General features: G+C 40.1%; 1 protein-coding gene across 3 annotated transcripts in view; it reads right to left on the reverse strand.

Moving 5' to 3' along the window:
* hs3st1l1 (heparan sulfate (glucosamine) 3-O-sulfotransferase 1-like1) overlaps positions 1–16,279 on the reverse strand; it is a 29,379-nt gene that overhangs the window by 12,483 nt on the left and 617 nt on the right. Inside the window, exon 1 of one of the 3 annotated variants that reach the window (XM_071481298.1) lies at positions 15,553–15,684. The exons of the other annotated variants lie outside the window; for them this stretch is intronic. The gene's annotated coding sequence lies outside the window, so the exon portion shown is untranslated. Of the gene's footprint in view, positions 1–15,552; positions 15,685–16,279 lie in introns of those variants that run through there. 3 annotated transcript variants of the gene reach the window in all.

Consider the following 16,279-nt stretch of genomic DNA (forward strand, 5'->3'; position numbering starts at 1 on the left):
GGACGCTGACTCACTCAGCGAAGTGTCCCGCGGTCGGTCAGAAACAACAACAGACTATGAGAAGGAATTCAATCAGAGAGTGGCCTGATGATGCTCATTCAGACTGCCACTTCTGATAAAGCACCTATGCTTTCCACAGTGTCAAGATCCCCCCACTGCAATAGCCTCTTCATCACCAACACTGAGATGAAGCTAATTCTTCTCAGCCAATTTAATGTTCGTGTAATTCTTATCATGCTTTCCCATCAAACCTTTCCTAGTTTCCACGATGAGCTTGATCTTCTCCGTGTAAAGTAATTGCTCTACAGTTCATCGCAGAGGGAACTCTCTGAAATGTCGACTTAATCAAAACAAATGCACCAACTTTATTCTCTCTTCTTGGGTCTGAGCCTTTGGAAAAGCCGATGCTGCTCTCCAGTCTCGCAGGCGTCCTGCAAACTGCAATATACACATACATTATGGATGAATTACTTCATCAAATAAAAAGCAGGGCATGTTGTAATGAACTGTGAGGATACTCTTAATCTTTGATGAGGCCAATCTGATGAATAGTTTAATGAAAAAAAAAAAACTATGGGAAGGCCTGTTGGGTGCTGACAGAGATATCAGAGCTCTGAAGAGCAAAATGCACAGTGTTTAGAGACTTTTATAATCTGGTGTTGTTTATTAAACACCATCAATCCTACAGCTCATGCACAGTGTTAAGTAACACAAGCAGAGTAATTCCACCTGAGCCAAGTCTTGACTTATGTACTGTGCAAGCTGTACTCCAGGGCACAGTATTAATACATATTAACTAAGGTATATGTACACCAGGGGGCATCGTATTTTCTTCAAGGAGGTCAGTGAAGATGTTTTGTGCTCATTTCCACAAACTACAGCTGGTGTGTGCAGTTCTACATAACTTGGAAAACCTTTCCCGCTCTGGCACAACAGCATCCCGTTGGAAGGTGCACGCCACAGATCTGCCAGCGTTTTCCCGCCATCACAAATATGTATTCTGCACAGCAGAACCCGAGGTTTAGTATTTGGACCTTCTGTGATGTGCTGTTGGCTGCCAAGCACTGAAGTGATTCAACACCGGGGCTGCAGTTAGTGAGCTGATAATAATGGATTCAACTTAAAAACTGTTTCCCACAGGGGCGTCCTGTGTTTGCTCGCATCACAAGTCGAAGCATTATACAGTTAGATGTGTCAGTACTGGTTGGGGTGCTCCCTGCAGCACACACCACAGCAAATAAAGAGGGAGAACACTGTGTAGACACCCTGAATACACAGTCAGCAGAAACAAAGCAAGCTGAGGTACAAGTAGAAACCTGCAACTAAACAATCCAGCGTCTTATCAGTGACGATCAGAAAAATCTGATTTAGTTGGAGCTGACCCCCAGTGTACAAGACCTGACTCAAATTAACGCACAGCCTGGATTAGCTTTATTTGTTTGCTCAGTACGTGTGAGTCAGTCAAGCGTGACTGTTTGACATGCAGATCAGAAGTGGGAAAAAGTACCAGACTGACGCTGACAGCGACACAGAGAAAAGACCTTGAGCCTGAACTTTCACAGTATCAATCCACCTCATCTGCATAAGTAATTCAAGTTGTTGCTTCACATGCCGGTCATTGATTGTAACTGGATCAGTGGGATCAGCCTGTGTGGGTTGCGGTGGCTTTAGGCACTTTATCAGTGCGGAATTTGAAACTTGCTAAGTCATTTCTTTCATATATATCCACAAGATTTAATTACAGGAGAGGTTCACAGTTTTTCAAGTGTCTTAAAAAAACAGTCAGATGCCCATATGTGCACTGAAACTGGTCTTGCTTGCATTAAGAGATCCGACACTAATGCGTTTATCTGAAGCTGATATGAGGCTTCAGGGGTCTGAGACAAATCCAGTAGATCTCTTCCATAGTTAGTCTTTAGTTTTATTTTCTTCTTTGTGTTTCCCTTTTGAGCTATTATGGCAGATGGTAACAAAACAAGGAATTTTGTACTAAAGAAACTGTGACTCTTATATCTCTGTACATACTATATCTCTACTCTTTCTCTCTCCCTATCTATCCACACACACACACACACACACACACACACACATATAATATATATATATGTTTATATATACATATGTGTGTGTGTGTGTGTGTGTGTGAATGTGACTTCACAAGCATATCAAAAATGCCCATCAATATGAGATTTTATCAGACACCTGAAACAATGGCTAAAATGGGCTGAACATACTCAGATAGATTTTGGAGACACATATTGGTAACCGTACCCACATATTCTGGTCACGCTCTAAATTGAGAATATTTTGGGGAGAGGTGTTTGATGTGCGCAAGAAACATTTCACCAAAACCTCACACAGGCTCCAAAGGTGGCACTACTGGGCCTAATACTGGAAGGCACTGATGGTAGAGAAAACAGCAGAAATTAAATGTATCATGATCATGTGGCATACAATATATGGACTGAGGAGATATGGGAAATTTACTAGATGGAACAAATAATGTATTCCTTCCTCCATGGCTACACTAATACAGTGAAGTGAACTGAATCCCCCTATGTAATCTGAATATATATATCAGTCTTCCCATTTCATCTCACCTCTTTGAACATATACATACATATACATACACAAATGCCACATTTTAGTTTTGTATTTTTTAAAAGTGTTTTTTTTTTTTTCAATTGATATTGATATTTTTTTCCTGTATCAAATTATTTATAAAGAATGTAGTGGAGAATGGAAAAAACAGCAGGCAAATTTGTGAATATGACTGTATAAGTTTCTGAAACAAACTAAAAATTAAGTTAAAATGCCCATTACATGAAGCCTGAGAGCCCAACATGGTGTCCTCAGATGTCTTGTTAGTCTGACCAACAGCCACAAACCCAAAGATAATCACACAAAACAGCAAATCTTCACATCTAGGGACCTGGAACGAAAAAGTCCTCTTTTATCATTACCCAATTAAACAAACTGAAAATGATCAAAATTGCTTCAGATATATAAATGTAGCCTATATGTTCTCAAAATGACCATCACCAACTGTGCTCAGCATCATTTGCCGTGCACAGCTGGTGACACTGGCACTGCGGAGGCAAATAAAATCAGTGGACTCTGAGCTCGACTTTGAGCAACATCCTTGTAATTTCCTACTTGCAGGGCAAACTAGATTGTAAGGGAAGTGTTTATCTATAATAACAATCTCCAGCTCCATTTCTTGGTGCCGACTCTCTGCCTCTCTGGCAGGGAGTTCTTCAGAGGTCTGCCTGGGCACAGACGCATGAACCATCATCGCTCCACGTGGCTGTCGTAAGATCATTGTTTACTGCATTTGCCTTCGCACTGCTCCACACCACTGCTTAAGTAGCACTGCAGCTGCTCAGCCGCACCTCATTGCTAAATTTCCACACTGCCTGACAGGAGACAGGAGATGAAGACTCTCGTGCCGGCTAAGCTTTACATCTGTTTTAAAGCCGAACTTCCAGCACCGCTCTATTTACAGACATTTTCAAGGAAGGCTAACCACAAGTATTGGCACTCTCTGTTACTTGATACTTTCTCCTCTTGTTCTCTCTGGCGAAGCGGTTTGAATGCAATCCTACCGTACACCTCTTGTGTTCAGCCTGCATAGCGAGGTGGGATTTGCCATCAGTTCAAATCACTAGAGCTTGCACAAACTGAGATGAGGTGTGGGTTTAAAAAAAAAAAACAACAACAAAAAAAACACTCCTGGCTTTAACTGAATTTAATACACGAGAAAAGGAAAACAGAGCAGCTGAGTGAGGTACATGTGGAGAATTCAAACTCATTTAAATGGCTGAAAACACCTGTCTACGACTTAATGACAATATCCGTGCATGTGCAGCACTGGGTATGTGACAGAATCAGGTTAAGAAGATAGAAGGAATAAAACATCATGTCATTTCAGCAGGGTGACTTTCATAGCAGAGCAGAGCCTTGTCTCTGCTGGTGTGATGGTAAACTCACAAGCTAATGTTAGAGCCCTGCTACAGCTTATGAATATTTAATATAATTTTTTATTTCTCCCCCCAAAAAAAAAAAAAAAAAAAGAAAAGAGCACAAGCACTCTGTACTCTATATCCTTTTAAAATCATCATGCTGCATACTGAAATGAAGCCCAGGCCAAAGATTAATCAACTTCAAGTATGAGACAAGTCTTATCAGAACTACATAACAACTTATAGTATGAGGACTTCTCACTGTCAATTTCATCTGTGCCCTCTTGTTGCAACGCTCTTCATGAATAAGTCATCAAATCCCCCCACTATTCCCCTTTGGCTTATTGCTCGTTCCACCGCCTCCATGGTCCTGCAAAACCTACTGAAGTGTTTATGGGAGATAAGAGGCAAAGGAGGTCGCAGGCCCAATAACTCCTTTTATCACCCCACGTTCTGCAGCGAGGGCCGTTTTTATGGGGGAATTTGCTGAAGACGAATTCTTAATTAGAGAAGTTTGTGGACCCAGCATCGGAGGCCTAATGGCGGAATAAAAAGAATCAGAGAAAGGGCGTCTGCAGGATTGCTCGTTGGCCTGCTTTGTTGGTGTGTGTTAGGGCAAAAATCCGGAAACAGCCTTGTGTTCTCCAAAGCGATATCATTGAAAAAGGGAGGCTGTTTAAAAATGGGCTTGTGAGGCCTGTTTGGTTATAGGTGTGACTGCTGTGTTTGTCTAGACAAGTCTGAGTCCTTTAGAAATAAGTTCAGGTTATTGATTTTCTTGGGGGCTCATCTTTATTAAAGGAGTCTACCTTGTCAATGGAATCACAGCCTCAGCCATTAAGGGGAGCTGATTCTATTTCCCATTATTGTAAATTCCTGCCCAAGAGACATAAATGGCTTAGGTTAAAGGGAAATGCAATGTTTTCTGTTCCTGGGTTTATCTTGTTAGTCAAAAAGTTCCCATTAAATTTGGTCTCTTAAATTATATATGGAGTGCAGCAGGGATGATGTATTTTTGTAGGCCAACCTGGATGTTAGCATCAACCTGGTTCCCTTGACAAGAGCCAATGGGATTTTTACATGGGCTTTTGGATTACTGCAGAAAAAAAGCTCAGTGAAAAACAAAAGCTAATGACAAATGTTTTGTTCAGCAGGATAATCTTCACAAATGAAAATCACTTTTGTGACTTTTGAAGCCTAAATACAATCACCAGAAGTAAAACGCTAATGTTGGGCTACAGACGAACTACATCACTGTCACATGACTTCAGCGTCACCACCACTAAACTTCTAACTTGTAGTTTGATTTAGCTCTTTTCCTCTTAGAAAGTTAGTCATAGTTTGCAAAAGTGAGAGCATAAAAATAACAAGGCTGTAAAAGCAGACTGGTGAGTAGATCGGTTTTCATGTTTAATGTCCACGACAACCTGTGTCGTCTCATTTAGCCACTTGTTAGCAACTGGCTTTTTTAAGACGTAAAAGCTTAAAGAAATCATGACTAGGGTATTTACTGAATTATTGTTGTAGAATAAATGTGAAAATGTCTTGAGCTTGTATTAACCACTGACCTTATTTCAGCCATCTAACAGAAAACCCATTCAAATAAACCCAAAGAGACTCTATAGTCTTGTTATGCTGGAACATATATTTTTATAACTATTTATTTTTTATTCTTTCAGGCACTGATGATGTATTTTTGTCTTGATTATATCATCTCATGATTTTATATAATCCATCAAATCATGTCCATTCAGAGAAAACCTTGCTCTTTGTCCTTTTGACCATTAACCTGATAAAGATGAAAGGTTTTTTATTCTAATAAAAGCCACAGTCCAGTGTGCGCATCCTCATGAGATTTTTTTAGCAATAAATCTTGTCACATTTTGTTCTGATATCATGAAGTGCCACCTTTGACAAATATGAACAGGGTGGGAACTATAGCTCAAATTTTAATTTCCTGTGTGAATCCTGAGTTCCCAGTTGCCTGCATATTCACTGAAAAAAAAAGGACCAAATTAATTACACTTTTTTTCCCCAGACCGGGGGAGAGGGATCTCATCCTTGATTGCATGATTTTAAAACTCCATAATTATCTCAACTCCATAGCAACAATGAAGCAAGGGGTAGATACATGGGTTACATTTTCTCCAGTGAACTCCTCTAAGACGAATCAAGGCTCGGAGACTGTCTCAACCTAATTTTGCTTGAAAACATGGCAAGAAGTGGTGCAGTTTCTGAGTTTAGCCCAACTGAATCTACAACTAAATTTAGCAAACAGCGAAACAATGGAACATCAGTCGAGAAGTGTGATGCAATCCTCTCTCCTCCTCGCTCATCAACCCCTGCTGTAAAGCCTAGATTAACCATCTTTCACTTCATTTAGATAGAGGATTGTTTTGGGGTTTGCCTGATTATATCTGTCTCGAGCACACGCCATGCTTCTATTGGTATTTAACAAAGATTAGCTTTAAATTGATGATTAACCTTTGTAATCCTGCGTGCATATTGAAAATGGCTTGCTTGTCTTTACCACAGCCACACAAAAGAGAGGCTGCATTATCGTTCAGGGAAAATTGAGCCTCTGAAAGCAAATGAGGCAGTGTTATCTGCCTGGTGCTTGGCTGGATAATGAAGACGAATCTTCAGACTAGAGAGCCATCTCATAATGAATCCAAACAGATGACTTCTTCTGCGTTCTTAGCGTGCATCTTTTAATAAAACTTCACTGTGACCCTGACAAGCTACCGCCACCCTTATCTTGCAAAGAAGTAGAATTTACTGGTGGGAAGTGAGTGGCTGCCATTGTTTAGATGACTGTATTAGGGAGTAATCAGTCATTAAATGAGTCATTTCTCCATATTTAACTCCAACTGGGGAGGCAATGGTTTAATTTGCTGGGCAATGAGTTTTTCCCATGTGGAGGGCTCCTTGCATTAAATCACAGGCCGGTGCAACTGCATCTGTTGATCTGGAAATCCTCAATGCACAGACACAGCAGCACGAACATCTCTGATACAGCTTCTCTAGTGGCTTCACCCATCTGAAGACAAAAACTCAAATACACCTTAAAGCGTACCCGTGGTAGGTCTGACCAATATGCAAAAAAAAAAAAAAACATATTGTGATCATTTAAAAAAAACTGCACCTCCTGCGAATTGGATATTCCACTGATTTCGTTATCATTAAATATTTCGATTAATTGTTCAGACCATAATATAATATAATTTAACTTTTACTGCTGATTAATTTTTTGTCAATCAACATAGTGATTCATTTACCAGTGGTTTCTGCTCTTAGTGTATTTCATATGAGAATATTCAACTTTTTACTCTCTCTCATCAACTTCCTATCAAAGATATGAACCAGAAAACCTAAGCTAACCTCCAGTGCTATCGCGGACAACAGCCGAAATCATCTTCTTTGTACTATGACACATACTGATGAAATGAGGATGGTATGTTATTCTTTAACACCTTGGAGGCTGACATCAAATGCCATACCTAATACCTACTGTGCCCCAGACATCTGGAGCAGATCATGGCCCACAACTTGAAATCCTATTGCAGTTTATTAAAGGGATATGATGTAAAAAGGAAACCGTGTGATGGAAACTCATTCTAAAGGTGAGGGTCAATTTCTGAGCTAGCCTCAAGTTATCCTATTAACTGGGACAGTTTTTATCACACCTTCATGCTTCAAACCAACTAGAAGATCTGCTCAAACTGAATGAAAAAATAGGAAAAATACACTGAAAAATCTGTATTAACAAAATCCAAAGCCATGTAAGAACCTGGTATGGATGTGTAGGATAAATACTGCATTTATCAGCTCCCAGAGTGAAACTCAGATGAGTGGAAATATGCAGCAAAGCCCCATACTCCAATGATGGAACATTCATACACACACACAGTTAACTGAGCAAATCTTTTGCATGCATGTCATGAAATATTCACCTGACAGTAAAATGCAGACTAGTTAGAGGGTTCATTTATAATAATACATGAATATTGAAACATGGATTTGGACAGGATGTATTGCAAATGAATCATGTCCTCTTACTTAAACGTACTGAATAACAAGGAGAAAAATCAAGCTTTTTAAAGACAAATCATCACCAGATCATTTCAGACTGTGTATTATATACTGTCATTTGCTTGAATCCCATTTATAAGATAATGCGACTCTTGTTTTTTTGCCGGATGATAAAAAACTATCAACAAAAACAATCATTATTATCCTCTTATGCCCAAATTATCACTGCTCAGACTTATTAAATGATCAAACAATAAACTTAATGATAAACATGTCGAACATCTGCTACACACATACAGAAGATTTGTGGAAACAACAAACAATGTAATTATAAGATTAGAATCTGTATACAAACACGGTATCAACTGGAATGGCAAAATGAACAAATCTGAAAGAGCACATGGATAAATTAAAAAGTTAATCTCAATATTTCAAATATCTAAATAAACTTTAAAACTTTTCAGCTGTTTAGTGTGATGGTAGATCCATGCTGATTATATCTTTAAATCCCCAGATATGATACTAAGACACTGTCACAAAGGCTTTTTCTATTTTCGCTCTTTAATATTTGTGTAGTTATATTCTGGAGTGATGTCACAGATCTGGGCTGGGTCAAGTTGTGGCTTCATAACAGATACGATATGCGAGGGAAAAGATAAAACAGCTGTACAGCATTTACTGTAAATAAAATGATCGTTGTCATGCCGACCACAGTTGTTTACAGGAACGTCAGTATGCACAGTAGTTTAACAAGCATACTGTATGTAAGTAGCACTAATTGGTGACACAATTAAACGTATTGTTATCATACTGTTAGGATGGTAGCCTGCCAGTAGCAAGTAACTGGTGATAAGAGAACTGAAACTGGTTTCTCCTTCCCATTTGTCCACTGCCATGTTGTGGTTTCGTCATATGACTACTGACTGCTGCTGTAGAGTGCAGGTGTGAGACAGCAACAGCATGTTGTAGAAAGGCTATGTGTGTGTTCTGCTAGTGTTGAATGAGTGAAAGCAGAATTGTAGTATTGATAAGTATCACCACTGAATGAGGTACTCTGGATTATCATTATTATCATTATTCAGGTACCTGTTAGTGGTAACTTATTGTAAATTTGGTAACACAATCATTTATTTAATTTGTGGAATATTTAAGTTTTAATATCATTTGCAGTCACTCAGAACTTGGAGATAGTGTAACTCTAAATATCATTCAGAAATAAACTGGCTCTGGCCTGGGTAAGACCCTAACTTTGTTTTTCTCTGTGTGTCAATCCAGAGTTTATATACAGGGTACACGGTGCTCCCCTGCCAGTGTGCCGCTTGCTGCTGGTCCAGATTTCCCCCAGGTCTGGTGTCAGTAACAAATATAGCCCCTAACAACCTCCACAAACAAGTTAGGGCAGCCTGTACTTTGCCTGAGAGCCAAAACCCAGGGACAAAAAAAGCCTGAATTAACAGCTCCACTCTCTCCTGCTTGTTAAGCTCACAGCAACATATGGTAATAATTAGACTGATCTACACATCATCCACATGTTGGTGGCTGAGAATGGTATTTATGACAAGATCACAGAGCTGCAATGACTGTTTTCATTGTTAATTAATCTGTCAATTAGTTATAAGTAACTTAAGCCACGAAAATGACCATAAACTTCAATTAATACCTCTCTGAAAGGCTGTCAGTTTCTACAAATGAAGCAGTTTAGTTTAAATTGCATTACATCGTGTTGTGTTTCTGTTCACTCTCTGTGTAACTCTGCTGAAATCTAGAGGGAGCACTCCTCCGACGAGTTCAGAGTTTCAGGAAATGGCAGAGGGTGGAAAGATTCATCGCTTTTATTCTCTTGCAGTAAGGTGACACCAGGGTGCAGGAGGTGAGTGAGAAGCAACATCCTCTTTGTAACAGGAAGATAGCAACGTTACTTTGATGATCAGCTACCAATCACATTGAATAATCATTGATACTGTAAATACACAATCATTGTATTGTATTAAATCTTTGCTTTAGAGTTTAATATACATACAGTTCTCTGTGCGAGCTCTCTGCCTTTGAGCCAAAAACAGAGAGAAAATATAAGGCTGAGGAATATCATATTTCAAAGTTCAATTTCAAGTTTCAGATGAGAGGTATTCCCCTCCAAGGTGGGAAAAAAAGAGGTGCTCATCTGGGCATTCTCCGTCCAAAAAGACAAACGGTTTCATTCAGCACCCTGGACAGCTCCCTGCACCAGAGCCGGTTTAAGCTGCAATGTGAGGGTGGGCTGGTGGAAATAATAGGTGGGCAACCTGAGCGGTAGGTAGCCCAGGGGTTACAGAAGCTGTCTGTCTGCCTGTTTAAGGTACAGTATTTATTACTGATTTCATATGGGCCAAGATCAAAAATTCCTCTTTGTTTATTTCTCACTTCCATTTGACCACATGATTTTCCCAACTCTCCCAACCAAAGAATTTTGAACTAAGAATTAGTGAAATCGAAGTAAGACATTTGTAGTAATCAACGTGGTTGGTGTTTTTTAATTAATTTTCACCAAATAATTTTCAAATATTAAATACTATGTTAAATGAAACATACTGTATTTCTAAGTGTTGAGTGATGACACTGAAATAGTGAGAGTTCACATTAAAATTAACTCATGGTGAGAGCTGTATCTTGCTCTACATGGGATCAGTGTTTTAACTCATGTCAAGAGTTCAGTTTTAACTCTTGAAAAGAATGAGAAGAAGACAAAAATGTTGTAACATTGATATTATCATTAATGCAAAAAGTTGTGACAATCTCATCTTCCAGTCACACATCGTGGACCTCAAACCAGTAACCAGAGGCTTCATCCATTAGACCACAGAGCCAAATACACACTGACACAAAAACACACTTATAGCAACTGTATGTAGTCAACACCAAATCACATCACTGTGTTTATTTAATGCCAAATATTTGGTGCTTCATACCTCTTGGACAGTTTGGTAATCGTTTTTCTACTTCAACAACAGCTCAGCTCTGTTGAAAACTTAACAAGGGCTAAAAGGTTTGTCTCTGAAGGACACTGTAAGGTCATTATTTTCATCTCCTGTGAGCTTAACTTGGAAATCAAAGCACAGACTGTCACCGCTGACTTTGTTAGGTGCTTGACCTTCCCACAATGAACCTAAATCAATGTCTCTAGAGATCAAATTTCATATTTAGACAAACCCAGATCTTCGCCTTTAGAACAAATGTCAAATGTTGCTTCTGGTGGTGGCAAGGCCGCGAGCCAGGAGGACCGACCAACGCTTGACATTTTGTTCTCATGAGTATTCATCTGCTCCTGTAAAATTACTTCCACTGATGTGTAAAGACAAGGAAAAGCTTCAGCCTTACCTCACACACACACACACACACACACACACACACACACACACACACAACCTGTGGTTCCTTTCCAAATAACAGACGAATATTTCCTCTTTTTTATAATACAACAAGTGATCTGGCCTCATTTCATTAAACTGTTACTTAAATATTCAGGCCAGCAGACAGATGAACAACATATTTCACAGACAGAAATCTCATATCACTATCTGTTACTTTCCCTCCCTCAGCTTCACAAAACCGCACACACCCACACAGAATAAATTGATACATATGGCGGCGCGGAGGCATCTGAATCAAAACAAACCTCACTCCACATGACGGGGTCGTGATCTCTCCGAAGCAGCAGATACTATTCATCTGACAAATGCGACAAGACATGGGTGTGATATAAAAATAAAAAAAAGGATGTATGACACGCAGTCACCAATAATGAGGGATGTGGCTGCCTCATCTGAGACAGGCAGAGAACAAAGGTAATGAATAAATAACTTATCCCGTCATCAAGTGGAATGATAAATCTACTTCATAACACTTGGCAATGATGGCGGCGTCAGGCTTTCTTGAACCTCTTGATGAAAAAGTGGCCTGTGAAATGTGCTCGCTGGAAGGTGTCGCTGCCCTCCACTCACCCCTCTTTCACACACTCCTACCCTGCCCCATTATTTCAGAATGGCAGCAAATTAAGCAGGAAGGAGCCTGTTGTCTGATTCTGTCATCAGATCCTACATGCCTTTAATAAGGCTTTCCCAAAGGCTGAGTTCGGGCTCCGAGGCTTTTGATGATGAAGACGCAGCTCCCGAGTCCCTGGCAGTGACAGTCTCTATGCTGCCTTTAATACCATGAGGTTGGTGTACATGGTTGGATGCAACCCCAGAGATATGGCGCGCAGCATATGGACCAAGGTGGCTCTTTGCACCGCTGCCTGCTGAACACTCATGAATTATGGAATTCGGCACAAATATGCAAATCTGGGCATTAGCCTAGTTATGCCCCTGTACTGTAACTTACAGTGACTTATCTATTATGTATGAACCAAGGACTGGAGTGAAGAGGTCCTGGCAGCCGGCTTCACAGCCCTCAGTTGCTGACTTTCACACCATGAAAGAGTATGAATAAGAGGAGAGGTAGCTCCAAAACACTTTCTGCAGCGCTGCATCTCCGTAGACCTGGGAGAATTACCGTTTGCTTCCCGCTCAATTGCCAAGCTACTTAAAATAACAATAGCTTCCACTGGATTTGGAGGCCCGAAAGATACGTAGGGAATAAGCATGAAGTTGTTGCTAATCCTCTAATTTCCCCCCACGAGGCTGATATGAAATGCTAGTCTGATCAGTAATCAGTCCATGGGGGAGCCAGACAGGGGATCCAACCAACTCTACAGGCACACACAAAAATCAGCCTCTGTATGACATTACCATCACAATGCTGGATGAGTAACTGTACTCGGCTGACCTAATCACAGCCGTGTAAATATCCAAAATCAAGAAGCCAGCAGGACTGAGAACCCGCTCGGTCAAACGGCTCCATTTTGAAATCATTCACATATTCTGCTCAGGCCAAAAGCATAATGAATAAGTCCTGCTGCGCCGCGATGAACAGAGTGATCATTAGCTGGGATCAAAGTCAGTCATCAGGCACATGACAGCTGACAATTTCTATTTAAATGGGTGTAGAGGAAATAATGATACCTGATCCTCGTTAACATGGTCACTATGGAAACAAGAGGAAGCCAGTCCTTCACACTGTCCCATTGTCACTGGTCCTGCTTGGAGAATATTTACTTTAGTTGGACTGAAATCTGAATTCTCCTCCCATTCTGTGTCAGGACATTTAAACTACAATGATACAGCAGCTTTTCTATCTGATTCACCATTTAAAAACAGTGGAAACAGTTTCTAAGCTCTACACCTCTAGGTGAGCGTTTCCATGGCAGTGTCTGACTGACATTTACCAGACAGCACTGCGAGGTGAGGCACTGTCAGCTGTGATGCGCTAAGTGCAGCATGTGATAGCATTGTACAGCCTATGAACATTAAAGATGGAGTAAGCAATGCTGGAGAAAGACTGTCGATATCTGAACTCAACAACAAAACAAATCAGCCACACCCCTCCCTTCAGTGCGCCTTCAGAAGCTCCGCCCCCCCAGATTCATGGACATGCTCTGCCAAGGCAATGACATAATGGCAGAGTCCAGAGCGTGGAAGTGAATACTATTGGTCATAGCTGAAACAAAACAAACTTTATGATATAAAGCCTCATCAAACAAACGACATGCACTCAAACATCCAAGACACAACGGAGTAAACACTAGCGAGACATATTTGTTGAGATTTTTTTTACAAAACTGCAGTGACAGAAGAGAGGAACGTAGGATTGTAACTGAGCAGACAAGAGAGCAACGCTACCTGGCATAGCATCTGAAGTTATGCACCCAACCAAGTAGTTTGGTCCCAGCAGATAAATCCAGGGTGAGATTTCTTTCCCAATCAAACTCTACAGTCTCCACCGTTGCAGAGCCTCACCGATGTTAACGCAGCTCTTTGTTCTTGCCTGATCATAGCACTTCTTTTGAAATTTTTGTACTTGATTGTCACAATACGATGAGGTGTCCCGTGACCTCAGTGGAGTCACGGAGAAACGTCACAGGTGCAGCAGCTAACAACATCCCCCGGCTGGCTTACCGCCTGTGTGCCCGTTGGAACTAAAGTTATATTACAAACTATTTTTAGTGAGTGCCCACAGAGATGTTGCACAAATCAAATTACAGCACAGACAGTGTCACTTGGAGCCAATAATTCACACTTACTGAGGACCACAAACATAAGGGGGTAGCTACTATCACTGCAGAAAAATAAATGTGAAAAAAACTCAACTTTTATTTCTACTTTTTGATGATTACAAATAGACCAAATAGGTGACCAAATAAACAGACAACAAAACAAATACCCATGATATATATTCTAATTTCTTAGCAAACATGAATTTTAATTTCTGTTGGATTTAAATACAGAAATTAAGCCCTTGAGATTGCATCGAGCACATTTTACAACAGAAAACACTGGTTCTTTTATGAAAGCTCTTTTATCTCCTAATAAGGGAGAGAATCAACCAACCCCCAGCCACAAAAGAGAAAAAAGTCAGGAATTTATTTGCATTTTAACAAATATTCCCGTATGCCACAGTTTTTCATCCTCTAATTCAGCAAACATAAGTTCATCAAATATTAATTGCATTCTCTTGTTATTTTCTATTGCTCCTGATTAGAAAAAAAAGTTGAGGAAAAGAAAATGCACTTTTTGTTTTGGTGTTCCTCTCTTCCACCCCCCTCTTTGCTCGAGTGGAGCCAACTGGATAAACTCCATCAACAGACATACATAATAACAGGAAATTGTACTCTAGCAACAGTTTCCCTCTCCACCACCTCCTTCTCTTCTTTTCTATCCTTCCCACATGAAACTCTCCACACATTGTGGTGTATCATCCACTGACCCTGTATATTTGTCCAGTCATACATCACAGAGACACCTCCAGTTTTCTTTGGGGATTTAGAAATCACAATGCCTCCCCGAACCACCGTTGTCTTTACACCCTCACTCAGAAACAATCTCCAACTTCACCTTTACTTACGCGTTTGGTTTGAGCACAAGTGAAAGCAAAAAGAAAAAAAAATATCTGTCCCAGTTTAGCTGCAGATGAACAGTGGCCCCATTCATGTTGATTAGTCGGGTATGAAAATAACAAGGGCGACCCTCTTTCATATTGACCTTTTGACCAATTTAATTTCCCACTACAGGAGCAGCTTTTCAATTTAGATTTTTTTTTTTTTTCTTTTGCTTTCATTGTATTACATGTTCTATTTTTGCTGTTTTTAACAGATTCACCCTTTGATTAAAAGTGTTTTAAGATTTTTGTTTACATTTAATTCAGCACAGATCAAGAAGAAGATTAACACTTTTAATATCAAGTGTATCTAGATGAATAAAAGAAGGAAATTTACAGTGTGATCCTAAAGGCTACTGAGTGTTGATTTAAATAAAAGCCTGTGTATGTTACCCTTTACAGTAACCACAGCATCTCTCAAAGTAATGCGCAGTCTACTCACATAAACTGTGAGAACATTAACACCCCCACCCCGCGCTCAGGAACATGGTTGCTAAGCGCTGCCTATGACTAAATACTGAAAAAGCATGAACCTTTTTCAAACACTCACCAATTAAAGCCCACTTTTAGCCATGGGACAGGATGGGGCTGCTGCTGGAAAAAACTGTATGTTTCGTTTGAATTTCATCAGAGAACTTATTCCAGTCAAACACCGGCTTGTACCTCTGAGAAATCCTGCAGCTCCAAGCACCAGCTCACATAGGCCAACACCCACATGCTCATAATTAAAGGTGAATTGCACAGCCTCTGGCAATTTGCATCCTCCTGGAGTTTCACTAGGTAAGCCTGATACCAGATATAGGAGACGTGACGCAGAGGGAAACACAACGCCAGGCTACATCAATACTACATTTAACCAACAGGACAGTGGAAATTGCCATCGGTTGCACATGCCTGATTAAGTCTACCCTGTGACTTGAGCACAAACTGTTATATCAAGATAAAGTATGACATCCTTCAGCTTCAGCAGTCAGCACTGAAAGAAGAACTTCTACGATGTCTGTTTCACTCTGAATCTATTTTAAACTCTCAACATTTCAGCCAAAACTTTTATTGCCTTAACATGTTAATGTGAGGTTGAATTTATGCCACAGCCCATAGGATCTACAAATGATTTTCTTTTTTAAATCTTGGGAGCTTATAAAGCTAATTTATTGGATGTAGCATTTTAATTAGTTTGATCAATACTCTATTACAGAAGATTTAAATGTGAACTGCGGGGAAAAGGCAAGGCAGTCACTTCACATGAATGAATGCTCCTGTTTGGAAATGCCAGA

Source organism: Trachinotus anak, unplaced genomic scaffold, assembly GCF_046630095.1.
Source record: "Trachinotus anak isolate AG129_WGS33_773 ecotype Australia unplaced genomic scaffold, CSIRO_AGI_Tana_v1 ptg000007l, whole genome shotgun sequence".
Taxonomy (NCBI): Eukaryota; Metazoa; Chordata; class Actinopteri; order Carangiformes; family Carangidae; genus Trachinotus; species Trachinotus anak.